Source organism: Podarcis cretensis (assembly GCF_951804945.1).
Source record: "Podarcis cretensis genome assembly, chromosome: Z".
In the NCBI taxonomy this organism is placed as follows: Eukaryota; Metazoa; Chordata; class Lepidosauria; order Squamata; family Lacertidae; genus Podarcis; species Podarcis cretensis.
Window position 1 is genome coordinate 38412360 of NC_137184.1, and position 21429 is coordinate 38433788.

Consider the following 21429-nt stretch of genomic DNA (forward strand, 5'->3'; position numbering starts at 1 on the left):
TCGTGACAGTTGTGTAAATGATTACATTAAGCAAAAAGACTTTAAATAATAATATTGCTCAGTCAAAATTTATTCAAGCTATTGCTGCTCTGCACAGTTGGAGAATAATGAAAAGGTCTGGGTGCAAATCAGAAATCCTCAGATTTTTTCGCATAAAAGAGGAATAATTTATTTTAACTTCTAGGCAACTAATATTTTGAGAGCTTTTAACTCCTTGTGGGTGATTTTTCATTTAGTCTTGTTCGTTTTCCATCACTCATAAAAAGAGGACTTTGGCTCCTCTTCAGCCTCCTTTTTTGCTTAGTAATTCCATGCACTATCCATTCACGTTAATCCATTCATTTTTAAATTGGTCTATTTCATACCATTTGTCAACTATAACAGCTTCAGTGGCAAAGACGTGTATTTTGGGTGCTTCATAGCATGTGTAGCAGCTCACACTTTATGCTGGACCCATTGAAACCACCAGCCCCCCAGAGATGTAGGGCTGCGTTCTGATCTTGCCAAGCTGAACCACCAAAGAATCTGCAATGAATTCCACACTGGTTATTGGCATTGGGAGATGAATTCTATTCAGTTTCCATTTAAAAAGGAATCTGGTTATTCACACATTCTGAAATAATATTTAAAGCAACAGCCATCCTTCAAAGTTTGAACATCTTTGAATTTTGCAATACAGTTCTTCAGCCATGTACCAAAATGCATATACTTGGGTAAAGCATGCAAAAAGTGCATATATTCATGTGGGAGGGATTACATTATATTATGGGGATTTGCGTTGCAAAAAATGTGTTATACAGAATTGCATTCGAATAATATTAGATATTAAACACTTTAGGTCACTGTTAACTGGTAGGCAGGGCCTTGGGGGCAAATCCCCCCTTGAATCTGACTTATGACTTCAGCAGTGAGACTACAGAGTGACAGTGTCATCATAATTTCACCATGGCAACCAGCTGCTTCATTTCCACTTACTTGAAAGGCAGATCATTGAGTATTTATTTTATTTATTTATTTATTTATTTATTTTTGTATGAAATATTTATTAAGTTTACCATAACTGAACACGTGGCCACTTTATTTCCCTAGGAATTGCATCCCTAGCATTGCATCCTCCCCCCAGCCCCTCCCCAAAGCTTGCTGCACCCCAAGGCGTTTTGCACTCACCTGAACCCTTGCAGGGAAAGGAGCAGGGGACAATGGGAAGGGGCGTGGTGACCAGTCTGTTTAAACCACACCCCTTTTCCAACAGAAGCGGCAAGGGGGGTCAGTATCCAGCACCCCCTTCTCTGCTTCTCTTGAATTCTTTGCCTTTATGGGGACAAGCACAATTACTGGAAAGAGATTGTTGGTAAGACATGGCTCAAAGTAAAGCAATGGGCTGGCACTGAAGCCAGTTAGGCTGCTTTACACTGACATAATGCACACTTTAGAGAGTTCCAACAACAGTTTCCCTATTCTCATGAAGAAAAGATGCCCAAAGAGTTCAAATGATGCTTCTCCACCATAACAGGGTTGCGCATTGTTGGTTACATTTTGACAGCAATAATATGAAGATTTACAAAACATAAGAAAACTTTTGTAACTGGATTTGTAATGGCTTTTAGTCACATACAATAAATGATTGACAGATTGATGAAAAAGTGTTTTTTTTCCCTGAGAGGCTAACTTTCTCTCTGCAGGTCTTTTCTTGAACAGTTTCCTGTGCCAAGATAAGGCTTGCTTTCTTTGCTCTGTTCATTTGTGCATTTGACTAGTGTTGTGTGGAGGGAAATGCAACCACAGGGCTGAAAAATGTCCCCCTCCTGTCCCCTTGGGTTTCCAGTGTGGCCTTCACAGATATTGGCACAACTTGTGTGTGTGTGTGTGTGTGTGTTGGCTGCTGAGCTGGGCTCACCATTGTGAGGGCTGAGGGGGTGATGGTGATGGGTTGATGTGGATGTCCATGGGTTGATTGTGATGTGACAAAAATATCTGGCTGCTGAGCGGGTATAAATGTGGGCCAAGGCGCAAACCTCAGCAGTTGCCCTCCCCAGAGAGAAATGGGCAGCTCGGTGGCACTCAGCCCAGGTGGTCTCCTGCCCCGTGGTGGCAAGCTGGCAAGCGGAAGGAGGCAATCACCCGGTGCTGGGATGCTGTGGAGCAAGAAGAAGGCAAGTACAAAGATTACTTGCTGGTGGGATCGCTACTTGAAGGTGACTGACACTCAGCTCTGAAGCTGGTTGATGTCTGGCAATGGACCTGATGAGGTTGCAGCTAGTGGATGGTTGTCGGAAGAATTTGCATTCAGGCTAGTGGATGTTCTGAGGCTACGCTGGCTGAGATGGGTGCAAACTGGTTTGGAAGCCTTGTTTGTGAACAGGCAGCCAAACAGAGGAGGAATCTGAGGGGACGCTGTCAGGTGTTGGCCATCCCACTCACCTGTTTGCCTTTGCCTTACAGGGATGTCTGGAGCCGGTGAGGTTTTCCCCAAGTCCAGTCTTAACAGTCATCAAGAGAACCGCAGGACATCCCTATTTACATCGGAGAAGTGAACATGAAATACTGGCAGTGAGGAATGGGCAAGGCCTTGGCCATACTTGAGAGAAGGAGCTTTGAAGGGAGACTGCAGGCAGACATCTGCTGCGTTGCAAGTGATGGGGCAGTGGGGAGAGAGAAGAAAATGAGGGAGGCAGCATTAGGCCACATTAGGTGCACCACTGGAACTGCTATGAAGTCACTTTAAACAGGCATGGCTTCCCCTCAGGGATTCTGGGAACTGTAGGTGGTTAAGGGGACGGAGACTTGTTACGGTGGTTAAGTATTAGGATTAGGATTAGGGATAGGGTAGGGGTAGGGGTAGGGTTAGGGGTCGGGGTAGGGGTTGGGGTAGGGTTCCCTTCTTTCCAGGGAACTCTGGGAATTGTAGCTCTAGTTAAGGGTTAAGGGTTAGAGTTAGGGTTAGCGTCAGGGGCAGGGGTAGGGTTGGGGTTGGGGTTCCCTTGGCAGGGAACTCTGGGAATTGTAGCTCTAGTTAGGGGGCAGGGTTAGGGTTAGGGTTCCCTTTTTGCCAGGGAACTGTGGGAATTGTAGCTGTAGTTATGGGGCAGGGCTACTGTTCCCTTCTTGCCAGGGAACTCTGGGAATTGTAGCTCAGGTTAAGGGTTAAGGGTTAAGGGTTAGCATTACAGTTAGAGTTAGGGTTAGCATCAGGGGTAGGGGTAGGGTTCCCTTCTTGGCAGGGAACAGGGGGTCCCCTAACAACTCTCGGCACCCTTTTCCAACTACAGTGGTGCCTCGCAAGACGAAATTAATTCGTTCCGCAAGTTTTTTCTTCTTGCGAGTTTTTCGTCTTGCGAAGCACGGTTTCCCATAGGAATGCATTGAAAATCATTCAATGCGTTCCTATGGAAACCGCCTTCAGACCAGGTCCAGGGACAGTCTGTCCCCCGACCTCTTCTGAAGGCTGGGGGGGGGGGACAAGGGCTTTTCTTCCCACCGCCAGCCTTCAGAAGGCTGTTCTGAAGGCTGGCGGTGGGAAGAAAAGCCCTTCTCCCCACCTCCCACCCCGCAAGCTCCGGGGACAGGAGGGCTTTGCTGCCGACCCCCAGCATTTTAAAAGCCCCCGGGACAGCGGAGGTCTTCTGAAGGCCGGCGGTGGGTGAAAGGCTTTGCTCCCCACTGCCAGCATTTAAAAGAGGTCCCCGGAGATTTCCCTATGGGCTTTCTTCTTGCGAAGCAAGCCCATAGGGAAATTCGTCTTGCGGAACGACTCAAAAACGGAAAACTCTTTCGTCTTGCGAGTTTTTCGTTTTGCGAGGCGTTCATCTTGCGAGGCACCACTGTATAGCTCCCAGAGTCTTTGGGGGTGTTTAAGCCATGAGTGTTTAAAGCGGCTTCATAGCACGTTAAATGGTGTGGATGTGGCCCTGGCCTCCCTCACCCCATTGCCTCTTATTAATGAAGAATCGAAAGGATTTCCCCGGTGGCACTCAGCCCAGGTGGTCTCCTGTCCCATGGCGGCAAGCTGGCAAGCGAAAGGAGGCAATCACCCGGCGCTGGGATGCTGTGGAGCAAGGAGAAGGCAAGTACAAAGATTACTTGCTGGTGGGATCGCTACTTGAAGGTGACTGACACTCAGCTCTGAAGCTGGTTGATGTCTGGCAATGGACCTGATGAGGTTGCAGCTGGTGGATGGTTGTCGGAAGAATTTGCATTCAGGCTAGTGGATGTTGCGAGGCTACGCTGGCTGAGATGGGTGCAAACTGGTTTGGAAGCCTTGCTTGTGAACAGGCAGCCAAACAGAGGAGGTGTCTGGGAGGACGCTGTCAGGTGTTGGCCATCCCACTCACCTGTTTGCCTTTGCCTTATAGGGATGTCTGGAGCCGGTGAGGTTTTCCCCAAGTCCAGTCTTAAAAGACATCAAGAGAACCGCAGGACATCCCTATTTACATCGGAGAAGTGAACATGAAATACTGGCAGTGAGGAATGGGCAAGGCCTTGGCCATACTTGAGAGAAGGAGCTTTGAAGGGAGACTGCAGGCAGACATCTGCTGCGTTGCAAGTGATGGGGCAGTGGGGAGAGAGAAGAAAATGAGGGAGGCAGCATTAGGCCACATTAGGTGCACCACTGGAACTGCTATGAAGTCACTTTAAACAGGCATGGCTTCCCCTCAGGGATTCTGGGAACTGTAGGTGGTTAAGGGGACGGAGACTTGTTACGGTGGTTAAGTATTAGGATTAGGATTAGGGATAGGGTAGGGGTAGGGGTAGGGTTAGGGGTCGGGGTAGGGGTTGGGGTAGGGTTCCCTTCTTTCCAGGGAACTCTGGGAATTGTAGCTCTAGTTAAGGGTTAAGGGTTAGAGTTAGGGTTAGCGTCAGGGGCAGGGGTAGGGTTGGGGTTGGGGTTCCCTTGGCAGGGAACTCTGGGAATTGTAGCTCTAGTTAGGGGGCAGGGTTAGGGTTAGGGTTCCCTTTTTGCCAGGGAACTGTGGGAATTGTAGCTGTAGTTATGGGGCAGGGCTACTGTTCCCTTCTTGCCAGGGAACTCTGGGAATTGTAGCTCAGGTTAAGGGTTAAGGGTTAAGGGTTAGCATTACAGTTAGAGTTAGGGTTAGCATCAGGGGTAGGGGTAGGGTTCCCTTCTTGGCAGGGAACAGGGGGTCCCCTAACAACTCTCGGCACCCTTTTCCAACTACAGTGGTGCCTCGCAAGACGAAATTAATTCGTTCCGCAAGTTTTTTCTTCTTGCGAGTTTTTCGTCTTGCGAAGCACGGTTTCCCATAGGAATGCATTGAAAATCATTCAATGCGTTCCTATGGAAACCGCCTTCAGACCAGGTCCAGGGACAGTCTGTCCCCCGACCTCTTCTGAAGGCTGGGGGGGGGGGACAAGGGCTTTTCTTCCCACCGCCAGCCTTCAGAAGGCTGTTCTGAAGGCTGGCGGTGGGAAGAAAAGCCCTTCTCCCCACCTCCCACCCCGCAAGCTCCGGGGACAGGAGGGCTTTGCTGCCGACCCCCAGCATTTTAAAAGCCCCCGGGACAGCGGAGGTCTTCTGAAGGCCGGCGGTGGGTGAAAGGCTTTGCTCCCCACTGCCAGCATTTAAAAGAGGTCCCCGGAGATTTCCCTATGGGCTTTCTTCTTGCGAAGCAAGCCCATAGGGAAATTCGTCTTGCGGAACGACTCAAAAACGGAAAACTCTTTCGTCTTGCGAGTTTTTCGTTTTGCGAGGCGTTCATCTTGCGAGGCACCACTGTATAGCTCCCAGAGTCTTTGGGGGTGTTTAAGCCATGAGTGTTTAAAGCGGCTTCATAGCACGTTAAATGGTGTGGATGTGGCCCTGGCCTCCCTCACCCCATTGCCTCTTATTAATGAAGAATCGAAAGGATTTCCCCGGTGGCACTCAGCCCAGGTGGTCTCCTGTCCCATGGCGGCAAGCTGGCAAGCGAAAGGAGGCAATCACCCGGCGCTGGGATGCTGTGGAGCAAGGAGAAGGCAAGTACAAAGATTACTTGCTGGTGGGATCGCTACTTGAAGGTGACTGACACTCAGCTCTGAAGCTGGTTGATGTCTGGCAATGGACCTGATGAGGTTGCAGCTGGTGGATGGTTGTCGGAAGAATTTGCATTCAGGCTAGTGGATGTTGCGAGGCTACGCTGGCTGAGATGGGTGCAAACTGGTTTGGAAGCCTTGCTTGTGAACAGGCAGCCAAACAGAGGAGGTGTCTGGGAGGACGCTGTCAGGTGTTGGCCATCCCACTCACCTGTTTGCCTTTGCCTTATAGGGATGTCTGGAGCCGGTGAGGTTTTCCCCAAGTCCAGTCTTAAAAGACATCAAGAGAACCGCAGGACATCCCTATTTACATCGGAGAAGTGAACATGAAATACTGGCAGTGAGGAATGGGCAAGGCCTTGGCCATACTTGGGAGAAGGAGCTTTGAAGGGAGACTGCAGGCAGACATCTGCTGCGTTGCAAGTGATGGGGCAGGGGGGAGAGAGAAGAAAATGAGGGAGGCAGCATTAGGCCACATTAGGTGCACCACTGGAACTGCTATGAAGTCACTTTAAACAGGCATGGCTTCCCCTCAGGGATTCTGGGAACTGTAGGTGGTTAAGGGGACGGAGACTTGTTACGGTGCTTAAGTATTAGGATTAGGGGTAGGATTAGGGGTAGGATTAGGGGTAGGGTTCCCTTCTTGCCATGGAACTCTGGGAATTGTAGCTCTAGTTAAGGGTTAAGGGTTAGAGTTAGGGTTAGCGTCAGGGGCAGGGGTAGGGTTGGGGTTGGGGTTCCCTTGGCAGGGAACTCTGGGAATTGTAGCTGTAGATAGGGGGAAGGGTTGGGGTTAGGGTTCCCTTTTTGCCAGGGAACTCCGGGAATTGTAGCTGTAGATAGGGGGCAGGGTTAGGGTTCCCTTCTTGCCAGGGAACTCTGGGAATTGTAGCTCTAGTTAAGGCTTAAGGGTTAGCGTTAGGGTTAGCGTCAGGGGTAGGGGTGGGGGTAGGGGTAGGGGTAGAGGTAGGGTTCCCTTCTTGGCAGGGAACAGGGGGTCCCCTAACAACTCTTGGCACCCTTTTCCAACTATAGCTCCCAGAGTCTTTGGGGGTGTTTAAGCCATGAGTGTTTAAAGCGGCTTCATAGCACCTTAAATGGTGTGGATGTGGTCGTGGCCTCCCTCACCCCATTGCCTCTTATTCATGAAGAATCAAAAGGATTTCCCAATTCAAATCTCTCGGAAACAGGAAACAGAAAGAAGAAAGACTTTGTATCTCAAGCCATTTTGGAAGGTCTTAACTTGAAATGCCAATAAAGGTATTTTTATTGTATTGTGTTGTGTAGTGTTGTGATTAACATGGGAAGCAGGGTGGTAAAATACGTTTGTCTTTCTGCATGCGTTTATAGTGGGCATTTTGCACTCACCTGAACCCTTGCAGGGAAAGGGACAGGGCACAATGGGAAAGGGTGGGGCAACCGGGCTGCTTAAACCACACCCCTTTTCCAACGGAAGCAGCATGGGGGGTGGGCCCTCCGAGAGAGAACAACAGAACAGAACAGAGAACAAAGAAGACGGAAGTGGCGCACAGTTCCTTCTGTTCCCTCTCTTCCAAAGAATGGAATGTCAACACACAGAGTATGTGATCCAGTAGTCTCACACACTCTGCAGCACGGGAGAGAATGAAACTCCGGACATCTAGCACCCGCTTCTCTGCTTCTCTTGAAATCTTTGACTGTAACCCTGTCCAATCTTTTTTCAAAGAGGGCCAGATTTGATGAAGTGAAGGGCCATGAGGGCCGCCGAAACAGCCAACCCAACTTGAATTTGTTGAGGGTTTGTTTTTTTAGGATTTTACCCCAGGAAATAAATAAACTGCCACAGGGGCCGGATTAAACTGACCAGTGGGCTGGATTAGGCCCCCAAAATGGACTTTGGACATGCCTGATAAGCGCACAAACAAGATGTAGCCTGTGCACCATTTCATGTTTTACTGGAAAACTTTAGGTGACTGTTAACTGGTAGGCAGGGCCTTGGGGGCAAATCCCCCCTTGAATCTGACTTATGACTTCAGCAGTGAGACTACAGAGTGACAGTGTCATCATAATTTCACCATGGCAACCAGCTGCTTCATTTCCACTTACTTGAAAGGCAGGTCATTGAGTATTTATTTTATTTATTTATTTATTTTTGTATGAAATATTTATTAAGTTTTCCATAACTGAACACGTGGCCACTTTCTTTCCCTAGGAATTGCATCCCTAGCATTGCATCCTCCCCCCAGCCCCTCCCCAAAGCTTGCTGCACCCCAAGGCGTTTTGCACTCACCTGAACCCTTGCAGGGAAAGGAGCAGGGGACCATGGGAAGGGGCGTGGTGAACAGTCTGTTTAAACCACACCCCTTTTCCAACAGAAGTGGCAAGGGGGGTCAGTATCCAGCACCCCCTTCTCTGCTTCTCTTGAATTCTTTGCCTTTATGGGGACAAGCACAATTACTGGAAAGAGATTGTTGGTAAGACATGGCTCAAAGTAAAGCAATGGGCTGGCACTGAAGCCAGTTAGGCTGCTTTACACTGACATAATGCACACTTTAGAGAGTTCCAACAACAGTTTCCCTATTCTCATGAAGAAAAGATGCCCAAAGAGTTCAAATGATGCTTCTCCACCATAACAGGGTTGCGCATTGTTGGTTACATTTTGACAGCAATAATATGAAGATTTACAAAACATAAGAAAACTTTTGTAACTGGATTTGTAATGGCTTTTAGTCACATACAATAAATGATTGACAGATTGATGAAAAAGTGTTTTTTTTTCCCCTGAGAGGCTAACTTTCTCTCTGCAGGTCTTTTCTTGAACAGTTTCCTGTGCCAAGATAAGGCTTGCTTTCATTGCTCTGTTCATTTGTGCATTTGACTAGTGTTGTGTGGAGGGAAATGCAACCACAGGGCTGAAAAATGTCCCCCTACTGTCCCCTTGGGTTTCCAGTGTGGCCTTCACAGATACTGGCACAACTTGTGTGTGTGTGTGTGTGTTGGCTGCTGAGCTGTGCTCACCATTGTGAGGGCTGAGGGAGTGATGGTGATGCCTCCCCAGCTGCTGCCATTGTCCATGGGTTGATTGTGATGTGACAAAAATATCTGGCTGCTGAGCGGGTATAAATGTGGGCCAAGGCGCAAGCCTCAGCAGTTGCCCTCTCCAGAGAGAAATGGGCAGCTCGGTGGCACTCAGCCCAGGCGGCCACCTGTCCCATGGCGGCGAGCCGGCAAGCGGAAGGAGGTAATTGCCCGACGCTGTGATGCTGTTGCCCTGGTGGTCTCCTGTCCCGTGGCGGCAAGCTGGCAAGCGGAAGGAGGCAATCACCCGGTGCTGGGATGCTGTGGAGCAAGAAGAAGGCAAGTACAAAGATTACTTGCTGGTGGGATCGCTACTTGAAGGTGACTGACACTCAGCTCTGAAGCTGGTTGATGTCTGGCAATGGACCTGATGAGGTTGCAGCTAGTGGATGGTTGTCGGAAGAATTTGCATTCAGGCTAGTGGATGTTCTGAGGCTACGCTGGCTGAGATGGGTGCAAACTGGTTTGGAAGCCTTGCTTGTGAACAGGCAGCCAAACAGAGGAGGAATCTGGGGGGACGCGTTCGGGTGTTGGCCATCCCACTCACCTGTTTGCCTTTGCCTTACAGGGATGTCTGGAGCCGGTGAGGTTTTCCCCAAGTCCAGTCTTAAAAGTCATCAAGAGAACCGCAGGACATCCCTATTTACATCGGAGAAGTGAACGTGAAATACTGGCAGTGAGGAATGGGCAAGGCCTTGGCCATACTTGAGAGAAGGAGCTTTGAAGGGAGACTGCAGACAGACATCTGCTGCACTGCAAGTGATGGGGCAGTGGGGAGAGAGAAGAAAATGAGGGAGGCAGCATTAGGCCACAATAGGTGCACCACTGGAACTGCTATGAAGTCACTTTAAACAGGCATGGCTTCCCCTCAGGGATTCTGGGAACTGTAGGTGGTTAAGGGGACGGAGACTTGTTACGCTGCTTTAGGATTAGGATTAGAGGTAGGATTAGGGGTAGGGTAGGGGTAGGGGTAGGGGTAGGGGTAGGGTTCCCTTCTTTCCAGGGAACTCTGGGAATTGTAGCTCTAGTTAAGGGTTAAGGGTTAGAGTTAGGGTTAGCGTCAGGGGCAGGGGTAGGGTTGGGGTTGGGGTTCCCTTGGCAGGGAACTCTGGGAATTGTAGCTCTAGTTAGGGGGCAGGGTTAGGGTTAGGGTTCCCTTTTTGCCAGGGAACTGTGGGAATTGTAGCTGTAGTTATGGGGCAGGGCTACTGTTCCCTTCTTGCCAGGGAACTCTGGGAATTGTAGCTCAGGTTAAGGGTTAAGGGTTAGCATTACGGTTAGAGTTAGGGTTAGCATCAGGGGTAGGGGTAGGGTTCCCTTCTTGGCAGGGAACAGGGGGTCCCCTAACAACTCTCGGCACCCTTTTCCAACTACAGTGGTGCCTCGCAAGACGAAATTAATTCGTTCCGCAAGTTTTTTCTTCTTGCGAGTTTTTCGTCTTGCGAAGCACGGTTTCCCATAGGAATGCATTGAAAATCATTCAATGCGTTCCTATGGAAACCGCCTTCAGACCAGGTCCAGGGACAGTCTGTCCCCCGACCTCTTCTGAAGGCTGGGGGGGGGGACAAGGGCTTTTCTTCCCACCGCCAGCCTTCAGAAGGCTGTTCTGAAGGCTGGCGGTGGGAAGAAAAGCCCTTCTCCCCACCTCCCACCCCGCAAGCTCCGGGGACAGGAGGGCTTTGCTGCCGACCCCCAGCATTTTAAAAGCCCCCGGGACAGCGGAGGTCTTCTGAAGGCCGGCGGTGGGCGAAAGGCTTTGCTCCCCACTGCCAGCATTTAAAAGAGGTCCCCGGAGATTTCCCTATGGGCTTTCTTCTTGCGAAGCAAGCCCATAGGGAAATTCGTCTTGCGGAACGACTCAAAAACGGAAAACTCTTTCGTCTTGCGAGTTTTTCGTTTTGCGAGGCGTTCGTCTTGCGAGGCACCACTGTATAGCTCCCAGAGTCTTTGGGGGTGTTTAAGCCATGAGTGTTTAAAGCGGCTTCATAGCGCGTTAAATGGTGTGGATGTGGCCCTGGCCTCCCTCACCCCATTGCCTCTTATTAATGAAGAATCGAAAGGATTTCCCCGGTGGCACTCAGCCCAGGTGGTCTCCTGTCCCATGGCGTCAAGCTGGCAAGCGGAAGGAGGCAATCACCCGGCGCTGGGATGCTGTGGAGCAAAGAGAAGGCAAGTACAAAGATTACTTGCTGGTGGGATCGCTACTTGAAGGTGACTGACACTCAGCTCTGAAGCTGGTTGATGTCTGGCAATGGACCTGATGAGGTTGCAGCTAGTGGATGGTTGTCGGAAGAATTTGCATTCAGGCTAGTGGATGTTGCGAGGCTACGCTGGATGAGATGGGTGCAAACTGGTTTGGAAGCCTTGTTTGTTAACAGGCAGCCAAACAGAGGAGGTGTCTGGGGGGACGCTGTCGGATGGGGGCTATCCCACTCACCTGTTTGCCTTTGCCTTACAGGGATGTCTGGAGCCGGTGAGGTTTTCCCCAAGTCCAGTCTTAAAAGTCATCAAGAGAACTGCAGGAGATCCCTATTTACATCGGAGAAGTGAACATGAAATACTGGCAGTGAGGAATGGGCAAGGCCTTGGCCATACTTGAGAGAAGGAGCTTTGAAGGGAGACTGCAGGCAGACACCTGCTGCGTTGCAAGTGATGGGGCAGTGGGGAGAGAAGAAAATGAGGGAGGGAACATTAGGCCACATTAGGTGCACCACTGGAACTGCTATGAAGTCACTTTAAACAGGCATGGCTTCCCCTCAGGGATTCTGGGAACTGTAGGTGGTTAAGGGGACGGAGACTTGTTACGGTGCTTAAGTATTAGGATTAGGGGTAGGATTAGGGGTAGGATTAGGGGTAGGATTAGGGGTAGGGTTCCCTTCTTGCCATGGAACTCTGGGAATTGTAGCTCTAGTTAAGGGTTAAGGGTTAGCATTAGGGTTAGAGTTAGGGTTAGCGTCAGGGGCAGGGGTAGGGTTCGGGGTTCCCTTGGCAGGGAACTCTGGGAATTGTAGCTCTAGTTAGGGGGCAGGGTTAGGGTTAGGGTTCCCTTTTTGCCAGGGAACTCTGGGAATTGTAGCTCTAGTTAGGGGGCAGGGTTAGGGTTTCCTTCTTGCCAGGGAACTCTGGGAATTGTAGCTCTAGTTAGGGGGCAGGGTTAGGGTTTCCTTCTTGCCAGGGAACTCTGGGAATTGTAGCTCTAGTTAAGGGTTAAGGGTTAGCGTTAGGGTTAGAGTTAGGGTTAGCGTCAGGGGTAGGGGTAGAGGTAGGGTTCCCTTCTTGGCAGGGAACAGGGGGTCCCCTAACAACTCTTGGCACCCTTTTCCAACTATAGCTCCCAGAGTCTTTGGGGGTGTTTAAGCCATGAGTGTTTAAAGCGGCTTCATAGTGCAATAAATGGTGTGGATGTGGCCCTGGCCTCCCTCACCCCATTGCCTCATAATAATGAAGAATCGAAAGGATTTCCCAATTCAAATCTCTCGGAAACAGGAAACAGAAAGAAGAAAGACTTTGTATCTCAAGCCATTTTGGAAGGTCTTAACTTGAAATGCCAATAAAGGTATTTTTATTGTATTGTGTTGTATAGTGTTGTGATTAACATGGGAAGCAGGGTGGTAAAATACGTTTGTCTTTCTGCATGCGTTTATAGTGGGCATTTTGCACTCACCTGAACCCTTGCAGGGAAAGGGACAGGGCACAATGGGAAAGGGCGGGGCAACTGGGCTGCTTAAACCACACCCCTTTTCCAACGGAAGCAGCATGGGGGGTGGGCCCTCCGAGAGAGAACAACAACAGAACAGAACACAGAACAAAGAAGACGGAAGCGGCGCACAGTTCCTTCTGTTCCCTCTCTTCCAAAGAATGGAATGTCAACACACAGAGTATGTGATCCAGTAGTCTCACACACTCTGCAGCACGGGAGAGAATGAAACTCCGGACATCCAGCACCCGCTTCTCTGCTTCTCTTGAAATCTTTGACTGTAACCCTGTCCAATCTTTTTTCAAAGAGGGCCAGATTTGATGAAGTGAAGGGCCGTGAGGGCCACTGAAACAGCCAACCCAAGTTGTTAACCTTTTTTTAGGGTTGAATTTGTTGAGGGTTTGTTTTTTTAGGATTTTACCCCAGGAAATAAACTGCCACAGGGGCCGAATTAAACTGACCGGTGGGCTGGATTAGGCCCCCAAAATGGACTTTGGACATGCCTGATAAGCGCACAAACAAGATGTAGTGTGTGCACCATTTCATGTTTTACTGGAAAAGGCCCCCAAAATGGACTTCTCTGACCCCCTTCTCTGCTTCTCTTGAATTCTTTGACTTTATGGGGACAAGCACAATTACTGGAAAGAGATTGTTGGTAAGACATGGCTCAAAGTAAAGCAATGGGCTGGCACTGAAGCCAGTTAGGCTGCTTTACACTGACATAATGCACACTTTAGAGAGTTCCAACAACAGTTTCCCCATTCTCATGAAGAAAAGATGCCCAAAGAGTTCAAATGATGCTTCTCCACCATAACAGGGTTACGCATTGTTGGTTACATTTTGACAGCAATAATATGAAGATTTACAAAACATAAGAAAACTTTTGTAACTGGATTTGTAATGGCTTTTAGTCACATACAATAAATGATTGACAGATTGATGAAAAAGTGTTTTTTCCCCTGAGAGGCTAACTTTCTCTCTGCAGGTCTTTTCTTGAACAGTTTCCTGTGCCAAGATAAGGTTAAGGTCTGTTGCATTGCAAATGATGGGGCAGTGGGGAGAGAGAAGAAAATGAGGGAGGAAACATTAGGCCACATTAGGCGCACCGTCCATTGAAAGTGCTATGAAGACGCTTTAAACAGGAATGGCTTCCCCCCAGGGATTCTGGGAACTGTAGGTGGTTAAGGGGGCGGAGGGTTGTTAGGGTGGTTTAGGATTAGGGTTAGAGTTAGAGTTAGGGTTGGGTTAGGGTTCCCTTCTTGCCAGGGAACTCTGGGAAATACAGCTATAGTTAAGGGGCAGTCTTAGGGTTAGGGTTCCCTTCTTGCCAGGGAACTTTGGGAATTGTAGCTCGAGTTAGGGACAGGGTTAGGGTTAGAGTTAGGATTAGCATCAGGGGTAGGGGTAGGGTTCCCTTCTTGCCAGGGAACTTTGGGAATTGTAGCTTAAGTTAAGGGTTAAGGGTTAGAGTTAGAGTTAGGGTTCATAGCACTTTAAATTTTGTGGATGTGGTCCTGGCCTCCCTCACCCCACTGCCTCTTATTCATGAAGAATCGAAAGGATTTCCCCAATCAAACAGGAAGAAAGACTTTGTTTCTCATGCCATTTTGAAATGTCTTAACTTGAAATGCTAATAAAGGTATTTGTATTGTATTGTATTGTATTGTATTGTATTGTATTGTATTGTATTGTATTGTATTGTATTGTGATTAACTTGGGAAGTGGAATGGTAAACTGTTAATGAGGTAGAAGCAATACTTCTGTAAACTGGTATGCCCCTTCTTGTGGGCATGGAAGGAGGGACTTGCGGCCGGACAACCAACTTTATAAAATGAGTTTTTTCCTGATGAAGATGTACCTGATCTTGGTTTACCCCACTTGCTAGTGTGTATAATAAAAAGGTTTCCTAATTGACCCATTTTGTCCAGATCACTTTATTTAAAGGATTCAGAGACCTTAGAGGAACCAGTTTATTTATTTCTCACGAAGGGAAAAATAAATAAATAATACCAATTGCCAAAACAAACGGTCTTGCAGCACTGTAAAAACTAACAGATTTTGGGAAAACCTTTTTAAAATGGAAGGGTCAGGGCCTTGGTGGGTGCTAAGGAGGGTTTCTGAGGGTGCCATGGAGTCCACATGCCACATGCGTCACAAGGGGTAGGGGTCTCAGTCATCATTTGTTTATTAATAAATGCCTCCCCCTTTGAGGCCTAGTTTCCCCAGCCCTGTCTATGGATGGTCTCCTGTGATGTCACAAACAGATATAGCAGCTGAGGGGAAAGAGGCAGTTTCTTATTCTAGAATTTCAAACACAGGAGGGCAGGAGGGGGACATTTTTCAGCCCAGGGGCTGCATTTCCTTCCACACAACACTAGTCAAATGCACAAATGAACAGAGCAATGGAAGCAAGCCTTATCTTGGCACAGGAAGCTGTTCAAGGAATGACTTGCAGAGAGAAAGTTAGCATCTCAGGAAAAAAACCTTTTCATCAATCAACCAAGCAACCAATCAATCATTTATTGTATTTGACTAAAAGCCATTACAAATCCAGTTACAAAAGCACCAAACCCAGTGACCCAAACTATAGTTCCGAGATTCTTTGGGGGAAGAAGCCAGGTGGGTGCCATGTGAACTCAGCGATGTGTCAAGTGATGGCTACTTACTACCTCCAGATTCAAAGGCGGCATATTTCTGTAAATAAGTTCCTGAGAATCACAAGGGCTGTTGTGGTCAGATTCTGCTTGCAGTTTTTGCACAGGCATCTGTGAGAACGAGAAGCTGAATTTGGGCCACTGGCCCAATGTCTTAACTTGAAATGCCAATAAAGGTATTTGTATTGTATTGTATTGTATTGTATTGTATTGTATTGTATTGTATTGTATTGTATTGTATTGTATTCTGATTAACATAGGAAGTGGAATGGTAAACTGTTAATGAGGCGGACGTGATACTTCTGTAAACTGGTACGCCACTTCTTGTGGGTGTGGAAGGAGGGACTTGCGGCCGGACAAGATGTGTTTTTCCTAATGAAGATGTGCCTGATCTTGTGTTACCCCACTTGCAAGTGTTTCCTAATTGACCCATTTTGTCCAGATCACTTTATTTAAAAGGATCCAGAAACCTGAAGTCAAAGGAACCAGTTTATGTCTCACAAAGGGCAAAATAAATAAATAATACCAATCCCTCAACTTCCAAAACAAGCGGTCTTGTTTTGCAGTACTGTAAAAACTAACAGATTTTCGGGAAAACTTTTTAAAAATGGGAGAGTCAGGGGGCCTTGGTGGGTGCTAAGGAGGGTATCTTAGGGTGCTATGGAGTCCACATGCCACACGTGTCACAAGGGGGGGGGCTCAGTCATTATTTGTTTATTAATAAATGCCCCCCTGAGGCCTAGTTTCCCCAGCCCTGTCTATGTGTAGTCTCCTGTGATGTCATGAACAGACATAGAAGCTGAGGAGAAAGAGGCAGTTTCGTATTCTGGAATTTCAAACACAGGAGGGCAGGAGGGAAACATTTTTCAGCCCAGGGGCTGCATTTTCCTCCACACAACACCAGTTCAACATACAAATGAACAGAGCAATGAAAGAAAGCTTTATCTTTGCACAGGAAGCTGTTCAAGGAATGACATTCAGAGAGAAAGCACCAAACCCAATTAAACCTATTAAGAAATAGCTTATCGAACCCCCTGAAATGCAGGGAACTCAGCTGAAATTTAGGAAACGTTCGTAGTTCTGCATGTGTTTATAGTATCCACAATGCTATTCAGAATACTCAAAAGGGGGGCCCTCAACTGCACACCCACCTCCCTTCATTTGGGGTGGTCTCTCTCCCTCCCCCACCTGCCCAGCAGCTTCCCTGCCTGCTGTCTCCCCTTCCATCATCCCACTGGCATTGCATCCTCCCCCAGCCTCCCCCCCCCCCAGCTTGCTGCACCCCAAGGCGTTTTGCACTCACCTGAACTCTTGTGGGGAACGTGGCAAGGTACAATGGGAAGGGCTGGGCTACTTAAACAATGCCCCTTTTCCAACAGTAGCAGCATGGGGGGGGGGCCTCCGAGAGAGAACAGAACAGAGAACAAAGAAGACGGAAGTGGCACACAGTTTCTTCTGTTCCCTCGCTTCCAAAGCATGGAATGTCAACACACAAAGCATGTGATCCAGTAGTCTCACACACTCTGCAGCACGGGAGAGAATGAAACTCCGGACATCCATCACCCCCTTCTCTGCTTCTCTTGAACTCTTTGACATTAACCCTTCAGTGGTGTCCAAACTTTTTTCAAAGAGGGCCAGATTTGATGAAGTGAAGGGCTGTGAGGGCCGACCAAAGTTGTTAACTTTTCTTTAGGATTGAAGTTGTTGAGGCTTTTTAGGAATTTACGCCAGGAAATAAACTGCCCTGGCGGCCGGATTAAACCAGCTGGCTGGCTAGATTAGACCCCCGAAACGGACTTTGGACATGCCTGGTCTAAGTACTGTAGGGGAAGGGTCGAATGGCGCAGTTCTTGCATAGCCCCGGGGCAGGGACCAATCTTTCACCTCTTCGTTACCTCCCCTCCATTCTGTACATATGTGCCAACTCCTTTGGGCTGAGATGTCTTCCACCCTCTCAATATTATTTAGCAGTGGGCTTAGCCTTCCCAATATTGAAGAGGCAGAGGAGGCCAAGCGAGTGTTGAGCCACATGTGGTGCAACATCAGTGGCAGGCTCCTCCTGAGTGTGAGAGAGGAGGAGCCACATAGATGACACGACACTGGGTCCCCCAGTCTTGGGCTGAAGCCAGTGCCTCCTACAAGAGATTATGTTGCACTGGACAAGGAAACAAGCCATGGCGTGATAGACTGAGTATAACACCAAAATTACTCAATAGGCTAGTAGGATGGACACTTGGCACAGCAAATGTCGCCTCCTAGGCACTGCACACTTGACCTCATAGGTGCCCCCACCAGGTCTAGGTTCTACCAGCCTCCATTGGCTGGAGTTATTAGGCACGGATGGGCGAGGGAATGTCAGCTACGAGCTAAATAGATGCCATAGTCTTAGCCTTCAAAGATGTTTTAAATGTAAAATATCTCTTTGTTCTCGTCAAAAGAATGCTTTTAATATGATAATAGTGACACCACTGCTCAATTTCCCTCTTTCCTGTTGAAAATTCCAACAGATCTGAATGCATCCTTTTTATTATACCTGTTAAAATGATTTATTGTAAGGAAATGAAATGTTAATGATTGGTATAAAGATGCAATTTTATGCAGGCATACAATAGTGTAATGTAGATATCTTCAAATGTCAACCAAGGAGTAGGGAACGGGAATAGATAGACATATGATAGATAATTGTTTGTTTCCCCCCCTCCCCATTATTGTGAGCTGACAGAGTTTGTTTCTTTTGTTAAAAAAAAAAAGTTTTACTGTTGAAATGTTATTTTTTTTTACAACTTTAAGGTGATGACTGATTAACACAAGCCTAAAATTGGTGCTGATTTTGTTTGTAAAGTTCAAACTTTGTTTGGCTGACTTTTGAAGTATGATGTTGCATCCCAGGTTGAGGGACCTGAAAAACCTAGGTCTTCAAAGCCAATTGCAATGTAGCCAATGACAAATGTAGCACAGGCAGACTTGAGACTGGTTTTATTCTATTAAAACTTCCCCCCAAAGGAGCCTAGGGTGGGAAACAACAAATACAACATCTAAAAAAATATTTTTAAACAATTCCAATGCAGATGCAAGCTAGGAGAGAGCCCTACATAAAGGCTTGTTGGAGGAGGAAGGTCTTCAGTGGACGCCAGAAATACAAGCAGATATTTCTCCCATTTAATGGGAGGGAGTGCCAAAGCGCTGGAGCTGTGGCACAAAAAACCTGGTTTCTATACGGTGCAGACTGGACTTCCTGATAAGATAGTACCTCCAGGAAGCCCCTCTACTGCACAGCACAGTGATCAATTGGGTGTATAAAGAGTGAGACAATCTGTTAGGTATCCTGGTTTCAAACAGAAGAGGGCTCTGCCCACCAGTGCAAGCACCTTGAACTTAGCTCCATAGTAAGAACCTAAAAAAGAATATATCTCTGAAAACATTCCGAGTCTGGGAATTCATTTTCAGTAACGAAACTGATCAGAGCTTACAGTGCTTCCACACAGAATTCTGTTCCTGATTAACTTTCTTCAAACAGCCCAATTTAGGTGGGAAACTCATTTGGTTGTTGCTATTATTAAACAATTGGAAATTGGAAACCCTTGCTGATGTACTGTGAATCATGTACAGATCCACAAGAAAATCCCAATCCATTTTCTGCCAGCCCTTGATCATAGGGACAGGACAGAATCATAAAGCAGAGAGACCAGCTGAGGCTAGTGTCAGAATTGCACTCCAGGCAGAGAAGAGAGGTTCAGGGGTGAAAGCAGGCAGCAGGGCTAATGAGAATTGTTTAAAGAAGAATGAGTGCTGAGCAGATGAGAAAAGAAAGCCAAAAAACCCCTAGCATTTTACCACCTCACCAGCCTACAGTGTGCGCTCTTTGCCAGAACTACCCAGTAACAAAAGCTTGACATTTGCTATTTCTGTGCAAATCATACAAAATGTGCACACTGATAAAATTGTTATCCCTGTTTGCCAAAGCCATATACAATACTTTCCCCGCCACACACTCACAATCTTTTTTTTAAAAAAGGATGAAGATCTACTGTATATTTTGGAAAGTTATTTGTTCACTATGCATTTGGACACCTCGTAAGAGATTGCAACCAAATTTTGCACCATGGCTCCTGGGTTAAAGGAGCAGGTTTACATCTGCTAGGATACATCTGGATATCATTTTGAATCAAGATGGTAGACTGAACCTTTCAAAACTGCACTGATGTTTTGGTTTCTTAGAATTTCTAGACAATGCCAGGTATAAGGCCTCTTAGCACTGAATAGTATGGAATTAAAAATATTCCTTTCTCTCTCTGTTTTCCCCTGGCAGTACTGACTTCTCACACTCCCCCCTTGCTTTTTAACTGTAGCATAAAAGGATGCTGGTTAGAGTGCCATTCTTGCGAAGCATATTGTATCAGTTGGCATCTGGAGAGGGAAAGATTAGCAAGAACATTGTTGGTATAGGCTCTGCTCTTGAAGTAGTACTGGAGAGCCCTCGTTCTTGAGGCAAGTTTTGTGCAAAGTTCATGGTCAGTGCTTCCAAGAAGCAAATTAAACTCTATAGAGTACAAACATTGTTTTGTAAAGATGGAGAGAGATGCCTCTCAGTCGCTTGCATTTGTTGGACGGGGAGTACAAAGTGGTCATTAACCAAGGGAATAGATTAAACTACATAGGTAGAAAATACAGATGGAAAACTAACACTGCCAAAAAAATTAACGTATTTTTCGCTCTATAACACGCACCCGACCATAACACGCACGTAGTTTTTAGAGGAAAATCCGTAGGCATGCCACCCGTAGGCAATTCCTCCATAACACACACAGACATTTCCCCTTACTTTCTAGGAGGAAAAAAGTGAGTGTTATGGTGCAAAAAATACAGTATCTCATTTTGTGCCCCCCCCCCTTTGACCATTCCCTATCAGTTAATGAGAAAAGAAATTGCATTAGAAAAATATCAAGAGGGAGGGAGACAAAATCAGCGAGATTCTCTTAGATGGGACACAGAGTTTTTATTGTGTGTCCTTTCTTTTAGCATGCTTTAGTGGTGTTTTTGAACTTTGTAGGGAAAAGATGGATTAAAAATATAATGAACTACAGTGGAGATCATGTGTAGAGAGTTGGAGATGGAAGGGAGATGTCACTACATCTCCACCTGCTACTCCCCACTTTTCTTTGCCAGAAAGGTGAAACTTAACTAAGTAGTGTTAACACTAGACAGCACCTGCTATTGACCAGGGATATGAGCGTTTGAATCCTTGCTCAACCATGAAGGTTGCTGGGTTGCTGTGGGCCAGGTGCATTTCCCATCATCCCCGAACACTAGCTTTCTGTCTGGGTCTGATGGGAGCTGGAGCCCAGCAGCAACTGGCAGGCACCCTGTTTAACCCTGGTATACATTTTGCTCTGAGATGGAGAAGGAGGAGGGGGAAGTGCGAAATCTGAATGCAACAACCAAGTTAGTTGCATAATTAAATATCCAATTTCCTCTGTTCTGGCACCCACTATCCTTTCTCTGTTGCAGATTATGACACCATCCAAATAACCTTGGATTTTAATTATGATGTACAGAATTCATGACAGAATTAGATTTTTTTTAGTGCCAAAGGCTGAAAAAAGGTTCCTTCCAACATGTGAAGACTTTGTAGCATTATGTCTAATGGTGTGTGTGTGTGCTTAGGAGGGAACTCATAGCTGATCATGTGAGCAGGAAATCAAGAAGAATCGTTTAATTTAATCTGCTTATGTTTTCCTCCAGCACTGGACACAGCTGAAAGCCTATATCCCTTTCGGTTTATCCTCCTATGTGTGTTGTCACACGAGGATCCAGAACTTTACTAGTAGGTTATGTGCTGTGATTTATTTATGTAGTCACTTCTAATAGTGAGAGGCTGAAAGCTGTCTATTTCAATGTTTATTGCACCCCTCAGCATCAAATTCCTAACAATAAATATACTAAATTGCTACTGGAGGTGGAGGGTGGATACACAGGGTAAATACTATGGCA

The 21429-nt window shown here is 47.1% G+C and overlaps 3 long non-coding RNA genes across 4 annotated transcripts; 2 read left to right on the top strand and 1 right to left on the bottom strand.

Annotated features, from left to right (window-relative positions):
• Positions 1-52: 52 nt before the first annotated feature.
• On the bottom strand, positions 53-9842 carry LOC307208099. Of its 2 annotated transcripts, none has more exons than XR_013834964.1 (4): positions 9635-9842; positions 8300-8466; positions 2422-2513; positions 53-525 (listed from the first exon to the last, which is right to left on the bottom strand). It is a non-coding gene; the product is annotated as an uncharacterized lncRNA (long non-coding RNA). The 2 variants fall into 2 exon arrangements; XR_013834965.1 differs by lacking the exon at positions 53-525 and adding an exon at positions 840-1334.
• Positions 1947-4738, top strand: LOC307208095. Its single transcript, XR_013834959.1, has 3 exons — positions 1947-2070; positions 3981-4063; positions 4353-4738. It is a non-coding gene; the product is annotated as an uncharacterized lncRNA (long non-coding RNA).
• A 1747-nt stretch (positions 9843-11589) lies between the features above and the next one.
• Positions 11590-12657, top strand: LOC307208106. The gene is made up of 2 exons (XR_013834980.1): positions 11590-11952; positions 12204-12657. It is a non-coding gene; the product is annotated as an uncharacterized lncRNA (long non-coding RNA).
• Positions 12658-21429: the final 8772 nt, after the last annotated feature.